The sequence below is a fragment of the Periplaneta americana genome, chromosome 1 (genome assembly GCF_040183065.1).
Source record: "Periplaneta americana isolate PAMFEO1 chromosome 1, P.americana_PAMFEO1_priV1, whole genome shotgun sequence".
NCBI lineage: Eukaryota > Metazoa > Arthropoda > Insecta > Blattodea > Blattidae > Periplaneta > Periplaneta americana.
In genome coordinates, this window is record NC_091117.1 from 199,545,042 (window position 1) to 199,556,062 (window position 11,021).

The 11,021-nt window shown below is 37.5% G+C and overlaps 1 long non-coding RNA gene and 1 other non-coding gene across 2 annotated transcripts in view; both read right to left on the reverse strand.

Moving 5' to 3' along the window:
• LOC138706300 (uncharacterized) overlaps window positions 1-10,653 on the reverse strand; it is a 576,727-nt gene extending 566,074 nt beyond the window's left edge. Inside the window, exon 1 of the long non-coding RNA XR_011333952.1 lies at window positions 10,597-10,653. This is a non-coding gene — a long non-coding RNA (uncharacterized lncRNA). The remainder of the gene's footprint in view (window positions 1-10,596) is intronic.
• TRNAM-CAU (transfer RNA methionine (anticodon CAU)) lies at window positions 6,397-6,469 on the reverse strand. The gene has a single exon. It is a non-coding gene; the product is annotated as a tRNA-Met (tRNA).
• Window positions 10,654-11,021: the final 368 nt, after the last annotated feature.

An 11,021-nucleotide genomic window follows, 5' to 3' on the forward strand; every position in this document is an offset into this window, starting at 1 on the left:
AAATTACTCAGACATGCTATCTACTGTCCGTCCAAGTGATTATGCCGCAGGATTGTAGAAAGGGAGGAAATCACGTGACAGTTAATTACTTAACGAGGCCCTTTTATTTAAGTTAAATTAAACAACTGTATAATATTACGTAGACTTCCAATTCCTAAGAGAAATTAATGTTTTCAGAAAAGAGCTAAGACAGCCCAGCTATTACAGAGGGGCGAGCAGAAGCAGGTGGGGGAAATCGGGATGCGACGTAGGCAAACGGACAGTACCTGTGCGAAAATATGATTCAATATTGAAAGCTCTTTCGTCACTGGAAAACGCGAACATATTTCTGGAACGTACTATACTCAGTAACTCAGTACTGCTTACTATCTGCGGTCTTGGTTCTGTGTGGAGTTGGAACTTCCTTAGTAGAAGGGGTGGGAGTGAAGTACATTCAAAAACTCAGGTACAATAAAAATTGAAGTAAAAATAAAATGATGCCCCTGTAGAATTAGTATGATCAGCACAGCACGTGTTACATTGAGAGAATGACAATTACCTAGAATTTTAGGATTACACTTCACGACAAGAACGAGAGGAGCGCATTGTGAGCTTACTTCTGGGAACAACAAGACGAAGTGATGTTTAATTTGCTTCCTGAAGCTGTCACTGCAGACGGAGACTTTCAAGAGCTCCGCCCAGATGCACCGAAGGTATCTTCACTCTAATGACGTCGTAATTTATTGCCTAACTTGGATGCCAGCTGTGAGAGGCAAACATGTAAGAAGATACGGGCTTATGCGAATATCTTAATTGTAACTGTCTTGTTACTTCATCATCCTTGTTTGTCACAACTGTAAACCTCTCGCAAGTCCCGTTTAGCGGTCTTGTATTTGTGAACGTAGTGCTACTCCCTAACGCTTTTCTTGTTAAACAAATTTATTTATGGCATAAGAAAACTCTATTGTTGAAACTGAGGAAACACTCAACTGGACAACATGCATATTTTTAGAGAAAACAATTGAACAAAACTACGTTCCATTCTATACATCTTGATTACACAACTTTTAATACTTTATCACTTCGGAATGTGTATTATATTGATTTCGTGTGTTAAATACTATAATAATAATAATAATAATAATAATAATAATAATAATAATAATAATAATAATAGTTTTATTTTCCCTGGCAGAGTTAAGGCCATCAGGCCTTCTCTTCCACTCAACCAGGATCAAATCACATACAGAAAAATACAGACCTGTATGCAAATATTAACTTAAAATAATGATAAACATAATTAAGTAAAAAAGATAGATTGAATACATATACACTATCAGTATTAACTTTAAAATAACAATAATAAAAAATAATTAATACATATGAATATAATCTCACAACTAAAGGAATAGTAGAATTAGTATGATCAGCACAGCACGTGTTACATTGAGACAATGACAATTACCTAGATATAAGTGTTAATGGAAAAATAAAGTAATGAGTGTGTAAAATAATAAGAATAATACTTACTGGTTTTTAAGGAACCCAGAGGTTTATTGCCTCCCTCACATAAGCCCGCCATTGGTCCCTATCCTGAGAAAGATTAATCCAGTCTCTACCATCATATCCCACCTCCCTCAAATCCATTTTAATATTATCTTCCCACCTACGTCTCGACCTCCGCAAACAATAATAATAATAATAATAATAATAATAATAATAATAATAATAATAATAATAATAATAAAAATTATACCTAAAAACTAATTCTTTGCATTTAAAATATTTCTAAACAACCTAATTTTAAACAACTCAGGACTAAGACTACTGAGGACTACTATAGTACCTGGTTGACTAGATTCAGCCTGTTATGGGCCATCTTCATAACTGGTTGGTGGTGGTCTTGGCGCCTTTTGTTTGCGTTTCCTGTAGGGTGTGTTTGTTTCGTGTAATATAGAGTCAGAGTGTATGTGTTCTAAACTTGTGCTGTGTGTTGAGAATTTAATTTGGATGTGTTTTTATGTGTCTATATATTTCGTATTGTTCTAGTGTGTTTAGTTTCTGGCTTTTTGGTTGAATATGTAGAATTTCGATGTCTGTGTTGATGTTTCTGTAGGTGTGGTTAGCATTTTCATGTGTTCTGCATGTGTGAAAGTGTTTTGTAATTTTGTTATGGCTGTGATGTGTTCTTTGTAGCGTGTTTGAAATGATCTGCCTGTCTGTCCTATGTAGACGTTGCTGTAGGTGTTGCATTTGTGTGTTGAGATGCTTTTGTAGAGTGTTATTAGTCCTGTATGCGATGTTGTAATTTAATTTCTTGAATGAGTTTGCAATCTTGTGTGTGTTTGACTCCATATTACTAGTTAACCAGGTACTGTAATATTTAACACGCGAAAGATATATAATACATATCCGAAGTAATTCTTTAAGATTATATAATCGAATATTGAAGGTAACGATTAAGAAAAAAATAATTCTTGAAGAAAAAGGTAAAAGGCCATAGACTATGTTGTTGATATCGATCCTTAAAACTTTCCAATAAAAGATATCGCAGATATTTAATTTATTGTATATTTTATTATGTAAATGCTTCACAGTTGTAAAAGAATTATGCAAATTTGATATTTTTACAGGTAATTATTAGCTATTTTAATATTCTGAATAGTGTTTTACAAAGTGTTTAAGCATGAAAAGTTTTATTCATTTAGTTCTTATAGTAGTTGAGATATAAACAAAAATGAATTTTACTAAACTTTTGTACGTCAATAGTGTATCTCCCCCCTTAAGAACTCAAAAATTTTATTAGCGCGTTATAAACTCTCAGTGTGAGAAATTAGACGGTCACACGCTGATTCCAGTGACGGTAACTCTGCTATGCGGGAGAAAGTGATGTTAGGTATCAGTAATTTATTGCGTCGAAGTGAGCCATGTCCTCTCTAAAATTATAATAACCTCTCTCTACTGCAGTAGTAAGTACCCCGGTGATAAATTTATGTCGCAGAGTAGGTAAACGTCGGCGAAGAAATTCATCCAAGAGAGGGAAAATCCTAACAATAAAAAAACACACACATATACATACACACAAAACACACAAAAAAACACACACGCAAAAACGCACACGCACAACACACATGCACAAAAATACAAGTGCACAAAAACACACGCACAAAAACAGACACACAGAAACACACGCAAAAACACATACATGCACAAAAACACACACAAACACACACAAAAGCACACACACAAACACACACGCACAAAACACACATACACAAAATACACACAAACACATGCACAAAAACACACACAAACACACACGCACAAAAACACACACTCACAAAACACACATATACAAAAATACATACAAACACACACGCACAAAAACAGACACACAGAAACACACGCAAAAACACATACATGCACAAAAACACAGACAAACACACACAAAAGCACACACACAAAAACACACGCACAAAACACACATACACAAAAACACACACAAACACATGCACAAAAACACACACAAACACACACGCACAAAAACACACACTCACAAAACACACATATACAAAAATACATACAAACACACATGCACAAAAAACGCAAACACACACAAAAATACACACACAAAACACACACGCAAACACACAAGCACAAACACACACACAAACACACACATACACAAAAACACACACAGAAGCACACACACAAAAACACACGCAAACACGCACGCACAAATACACACAGAAACACACAAACGCAAACACACACACAAACACACACGCACAAAACACACATACACAAAAACACACACAAACACATGCACAAAAACACACACAAACACACACGCACAAAAACACACACTCACAAAACACACATATACAAAAATACATACAAACACACATGCACAAAAAACGCAAACACACACAAAAATACACACACAAAACACACACGCAAACACACAAGCACAAACACACACACAAACACACACATACACAAAAACACACACAGAAGCACACACACAAAAACACACGCAAACACGCACGCACAAATACACACAGAAACACACAAACGCAAACACACACACAAACACACACGCACAAAACACACATACACAAAAACACACACAAACACATGCACAAAAACACACACAAACACACACGCACAAAAACACACACTCACAAAACACACATATACAAAAATACATACAAACACACATGCACAAAAAACGCAAACACACACAAAAATACACACACAAAACACACACGCAAACACACAAGCACAAACACACACACAAACACACACATACACAAAAACACACACAGAAGCACACACACAAAAACACACGCAAACACGCACGCACAAATACACACAGAAACACACAAACGCAAACACACACACAAACACACACGCACAAAACACACATACACAAAAACACACACAAACACATGCACAAAAACACACACAAACACACACGCACAAAAACACACACAAACACACACGCACAAAAACACACACTCACAAAACACACATATACAAAAATACATACAAACACACATGCACAAAAAACGCAAACACACAAAAATACACACACAAAACACACACGCAAACACACAAGCACAAACACACACACAAACACAAACGCAAACACACACATACACAAAAACACACACAGAAGCACACACACAAAAACACACGCAAACACGCACGCACAAATACACACAGAAACACACAAACGCAAACACACACACAAAACACACACGCAAATACACACATACAAACTCACACGCAAACAGACACTCACAAAAACACACATACAAACACACACGGACACACTCAGAAACACACACGCACAAACACAAACAGAAACATACATACAAAAACACACAGGCACAAAAACACACACAGAAACACACACACAAAAAACACACACGCAAACACGCACGCACAAACACACACACATACACAAAAACACACACAAGCACACATGCACAAAAACACACACATACACAAAAACACACACACAAGCACACATGCACAAAAACACACACAGAAACATACACACAAAAACACACACGCAAACACGCACGCACAAACACACACAGAAACACACGCAAACACGCACGCACAAACACACACACAGAAACACACACGCAAACACACACTCACAAAAACACACACTCACAAAAACACACACGCAAACACACACGCACAAACACAAACAGAAACACACATACAAAAACACACACGCAGACACACTCGCACAAAAACACACACGCACAAAGCACACATACACAAAAACACACACAAACACAGATGCACAAAAACACACACATAAATACACACACGCACGAAAACACACACACATACACAAACACAAAAACACACACAAAAACATAACACGAAAACACACACTACACACATATACACACAAAATACAAAATCCCACAAAAACCACGAAAACACACTCATCCTCTCTCTCTTTTCCATTCTGTCACTGAAGTAATACTTTCATAATTTATATATAATGGGGAAGAAATTATTATAGTTGATGAAGAAATGATAAATGTGTTACTAAATATATAGTGTTCAAATTACCGACTCTGCAGATAAAATCTGTCTTCACAGAAAGTCATCTATTTTCGTCGCTATCGACCTGGATAAATTAGCAGGAAGATCACTTCATCGCTTCGATTGTTTCAGCTCAGTGGCGAACAAATGACTCGTCGTAACGGATGCGGCTATTATCGCAAAAGATTAACTACAGCGTTGCAGAGAGAAGATCGAATGCAGAGATTACAGGCATGTCAAGGTAGTGATTAAAATAAACGAAAAGTCGTGTTATATTATTAATTTACCCAATGCATGTATCTATGGTTGAAGAAACTTCAATTAAATACATAAGTATGATGATTTTCATGCTGAATTTTACTACTTCTTAATACAATTTTCATTAAACAATATAAGTATTGAAGGGAGGCAGCATTGATTCAAAGCAAAGAGTGACATTTTTTCACGCCACAAACCCGAGTGAAAATACATGAGACGAATTCTTGTTTTTGTTTTGAACGGAATTGTTGTAACAGTTATACTGTAGTTCATTTTCTTGAAGTATCATTCATGAGTGGTATACTGTGCACTGAAATAAAAGATAAACTTTTTTATTTTTGCATTGCACACAAAAGGCATTCTTAATAATCCCTAGGTGCAGTCACATACTGTACGGTTGAAGTAATATTAAAAAATATTACATAAAATTATTCGTAAATTCTAGTCGTTTCTAGACTTTCTGTTTACGAAAATCTGTTTTAGACGTGCTATAATTATAACTTATTAAAAATTATAGATTTACTAATTTGTGCTACAGAATAATATCTGTAATATTGACAATTAATATTTGAGGAGAAAAATTGGTTCCGGCGCCGGGGATCGAACCCGGGTTCTTGGTTCTATGCACCAAGCGCTCTGACCACTGAGCTACGCCGAATTCAATCCACAACACCGGACCGAACTCTCCTCCTTCAATGTTGCCCTTTGTGGCCTGACTCCAAGTTAGGCAATGTTGACGTATGTGTCCAATGTCAACTGCCATTATATTAGGAGCGCACTCAGCTGAGTGACTTGTTTGGCCGGGATTCCTCAGTTACGTGCACAGTAATCTGTACAAATATATAATATTCTCATAGCTGCAGTGCATATATTTGTACAGATTACTGTGCACGTAACTGCGGAATCGCGGCCAGCAAGTCACTCAGCTGAGTGCGCCCCTAGTATAATGGCAGTTGACATTGGACATATACGTCAACATATATGCCTAACTTGAAGTCAGGCCACAAAGGGAAACATTGAAGGAGGGGGGTTCGGTCCGGTGCTGTGGATTGAATTCGGCGTAGCTCAGTGACCAGAGCGCTTGGTGCGTAGAACCAAGTATCCGGGTTCGATCCCCGATGCGGGAACGAATTTTTCTCCTCAAATATTAATTATTAAAAATTGTTTGAGATGTTGTAATAAGCATTCTTTAAGTTCTTCGGAGTATTGTGTTGAATCTTTGAACCCAGAGAAGTTCAAGATAAATTAATTTATTATGCATACATGTCTAAATGGGTCCACGCCTGTGGAGTAACGGTCAGAGCGTCTGGCCGCGAAACCAGGTGGCCCGGGTTCGAATCCCGGTCGGGGCAAGTTACCTGGTTGAGGTTTTTTCCGGGGTTTTCCCTCAACCCAATACGAGCAAATGCTGGATAACTTTCGGTGCTGGACCCCGGACTCATTTCACCGGCATTATCACCTTCATTTCATTCAGACGCTAAATAACCTAGATGTTGATACAGCGTCGTAAAATAACCCAATAAACAATGTCTAAATGGCGACTGTCACCGGGTTACGAAGGTACTGTTACAAGCAATGAACGGTGCAGAGTTTATTATAGTTTGACATGAGTATTTATACACTACGGATTTGAACGTAATATAGAATTGTCACTCAGTTTCGAAAACGCAAAGATATAATGTAACATAATAGCTTCATCACCATCACATTGGAGTGTCATTGATCCTACAAAGTAGGCCTACGTGATAAACAATGTATGATGCACGCTTCGACATTGTAAATAGGGTCAAATAATTAATACTCTTGATTACAAACAAATTGATTGGTGAACACTGTCTGAATAACAATGAGAATGCACTATTGTATCACAGTATTTGAAATTGGATTTTTTAACAACTGCTTTAAAAATCAGGATTAAAAACACGGTCAGCTTGGTTGCGAAGCCCAAAAGCTTTCCACAGACTATAAAATGGGTACTGCTATGTACATTGTCCCTCGCACAACAGGAAAACCTTTTAAATAACAATCGATAATACTTCAAGAGAGAGAGACAAAGAACCACATTGTCGGGAAGAACAGTTTGTCGTAAAATTTTTCCACCTCTTTAAATGATAAATTTCCTATTTTTATATTTTCATTTCTTACTAACTTCCTTTGTTATATTTTATTTATTTTCTTCGTTTATTTTTATCTCAGTGTTAACGTACTAGGTTATTTAGCGTCGATGAGACTGGTGATAGAGAGATGATATTTGGCGAGATGAGGCCGAAGATTCGCCATAGATTACCCTGCATTTACATTACGTTTGGAGAAAACCTCGGAAAAACCAAACGTGGTAATCAGCCCAAGCGGGGATCGAACCCGCACCCGAAAAACAACTTCAGACCGGCAAGCAAGCGCCTTAACCGACTGAGCCACGTAGGTGGCTACGATATTGTATTAACTATCTGGATATTATTTTGGTATCGCTGGAAATGCTGATGGCGACATAGTATTTGCCAAGATGAGGCCGAGGATATTATCATATATTACCTGACATTCGCATTACGGTTGGAAAATCTCGGAAATAACAAAGCAGGTAGTCTACTCAAGTGAGAATAGAATTCATGCGAGTGGTTTATTTTCTATGTTCTGTCCTTTCCTAAATAAGCCTATCTCTATTGTTCCTAGCTGCTATTTTTTTCTCGTCACTTGATTGCCATATCATACTTTTTCGCTTTCGATATCTACGTTCCTCTCCATTATTACTGCTTTAAAAATTGGCAGTTATTTCAGGATTAAAAACACGGTCAGCTTCGTTGCGAAGCCCAAAAGCATTCCATAGACTTTAAAATAGGTACTTCTGCGTACATTGTCCCTCGCACAACAAGAGCACCTTTCAAATAACGGTCGCTAATATTTCAAGAGAGAGAGAGAGAGAGAGAGAGAGAGAGAGTGAGAGAGAACCACTTGGTCGGAAAGGACAGACAGTTCATCGTGGAATGTTTCGACTTTTGTAGCGGAGATGATAGGAGACAACGAAACTATAGGTAAAATGAATGCCATCTTCTTTGTTAAAATATGTTTTTTTTTTCTTTGGCATGAACCACGGTGGTTCAGTTTTAAATTTTGTTTAACTTGATTAAAAATAGCAATAAAAAATTTTCCAATTTTATAATTAAGAGTACAGTTCCAAATACGCCTTTGATGTAAAAAATAATAACTTTTACTAAAATAAAATATCTTTCCTGAAAAATTAATTACAAACGTTGAATATGAACAAAACTCGTTATTAGTTTAGTCAAAATCTCTGTGCATAGGCACAGAGGGATGAGTTACCCAAAATTCCTTTTTTGGTGTGAGGAATGTAAAAAATATATTATGTTTTTATGTAAAACTAAAAATATGCATTACAATTTTTTTTTCCTTTTGCATATCTGGCGTCCACACGTGTGGAGTAACGGTCAGCGCGTCTGGCTGTGAAACCAGGTGGCCCGGGTTCGAATCCCAGTCGGGTCAAGTTACCTGGTTGAGGTTTTTTCCGGGGTTCTCCCTCAACCCAATACGAGCAAATGCTGGGTAACTTTCGGTGCTGGACCCCGGACTCATTTCACCGGCATTATCACCTTCATCTCATTCAGACGCTAAATAATCTAGATGTTAATACAGCGTCGTAAAATAACCCAATAAAATAAAAAAAATAAACATATCTGGCAAAATTTTTTTTTTACTTTATTTAGTTTTATTTTAGTAGCTTATTTACGACTTTTATCAAGAACTTAGGTTATTTAGCGTCTGAATGATATGAAGGTGATAATGCCGATGAACTGAGTCCGGGTCCCAGCACCGAAAGTTACCCAGCATTTGCTCGTATTGGGTTGTGGGAAAACCCCGGAGAAAACCTCAACTACGTAACTTGCGCCGACCAGGAATCGAACCCGGGCCACCTGGTTTCGCGGCCAGACGCGCTAGCCGTTACTCCACAGTTGTGGACTGCGAAAAGAAAATCTACGCCGTTTGCTGTACCAATGATTTAGTGTGAGCAAAAAAATAAAACTTACAGAATGTTGCTTTTCCATGGCTATTACACTTTTACTAGGCCATATTACTTTTTACCAATAAAACGGTACGAAAAGACGTGTTTTAATCAATCATGGCTGTTTACCGCTACAATTTTATCACTTCTCTAGCATTTGTTTGTTTTTACCACTTCCCTAGCATTCGTTTCTTTTTTTTGCCGACATTTCAAAATGCAAATTCTTTACGGTACTGCAAAATATGGTTTGCGGTCGTAATTTGTTTACCGCAGGAAGGGGAGGGGGCGTTTGTTTCCAAATCGACTGTACGGCACCGGAAAGGCTTCTTTCTCGTGAGGATGAACATCATTTCAAAAAAGTATTCAAAATAGTTAATTTTTCGATAGACTCGTTACTTATGAAAGACCCTGTATATAAATTTCAGATCTCCACAGATCTGACACCATTTCCGTCACCTAATTTAGCTTCATAGAACCAGAATTACATTTTTTCCGTCCTTCTCTTCTCCAAGTGAATTGTCACTGCCAACAGTACAATATTTTGGGGAAGTGGTATAGGATTCTTAGATATAAGGTACTGCTTTCAGAGCACATGCACAGTTTGGATATACAATTTGTGTCGTTCGAAATCATTACACAGATGAGTTTGTAATTTAAATGTCCATGCGCAATAGTCTTTCTAAATGAGTGTGTAAATGCATGTTACGAATAGGAAGTTATGTAGAGTTGTAATTTGTATGTCTTTTAAAGAGGAAAACATTGTTACTTACCAAAGTATTGAGTTGAATTTCACTGCTGCTCTTCCCAAGGGTCTCCGAAGACAACCTGAAAATTAAACATAAAACAATAAATAATACTTCCTTTAAGAATTTAAAAAGGGAAATGTATGTATGAAATGACTACTTTCGTGTACGTACTTTACCTTCACTTTGTTAATTGTTTATTTTATTGGGTTATTTTACGAGGCTGTATCAACATGAATAACTTTAAGGGAAAAATTGTTCCGGGGCCGGGTATCGATCCCGGGACCTCTGGTTGAACGTACCAGCGCTCTACCATTGAGCTACCCGGGAACTCCACCCGACACCGTCTCAACTTTTCCCTTTATATCCACACAACTCGCGTGGGCTGACGAAACGGCAGAGACCCACAACGAGTGCACACAGAGGTCCCGGGATCGATACCCGGCCCCGGA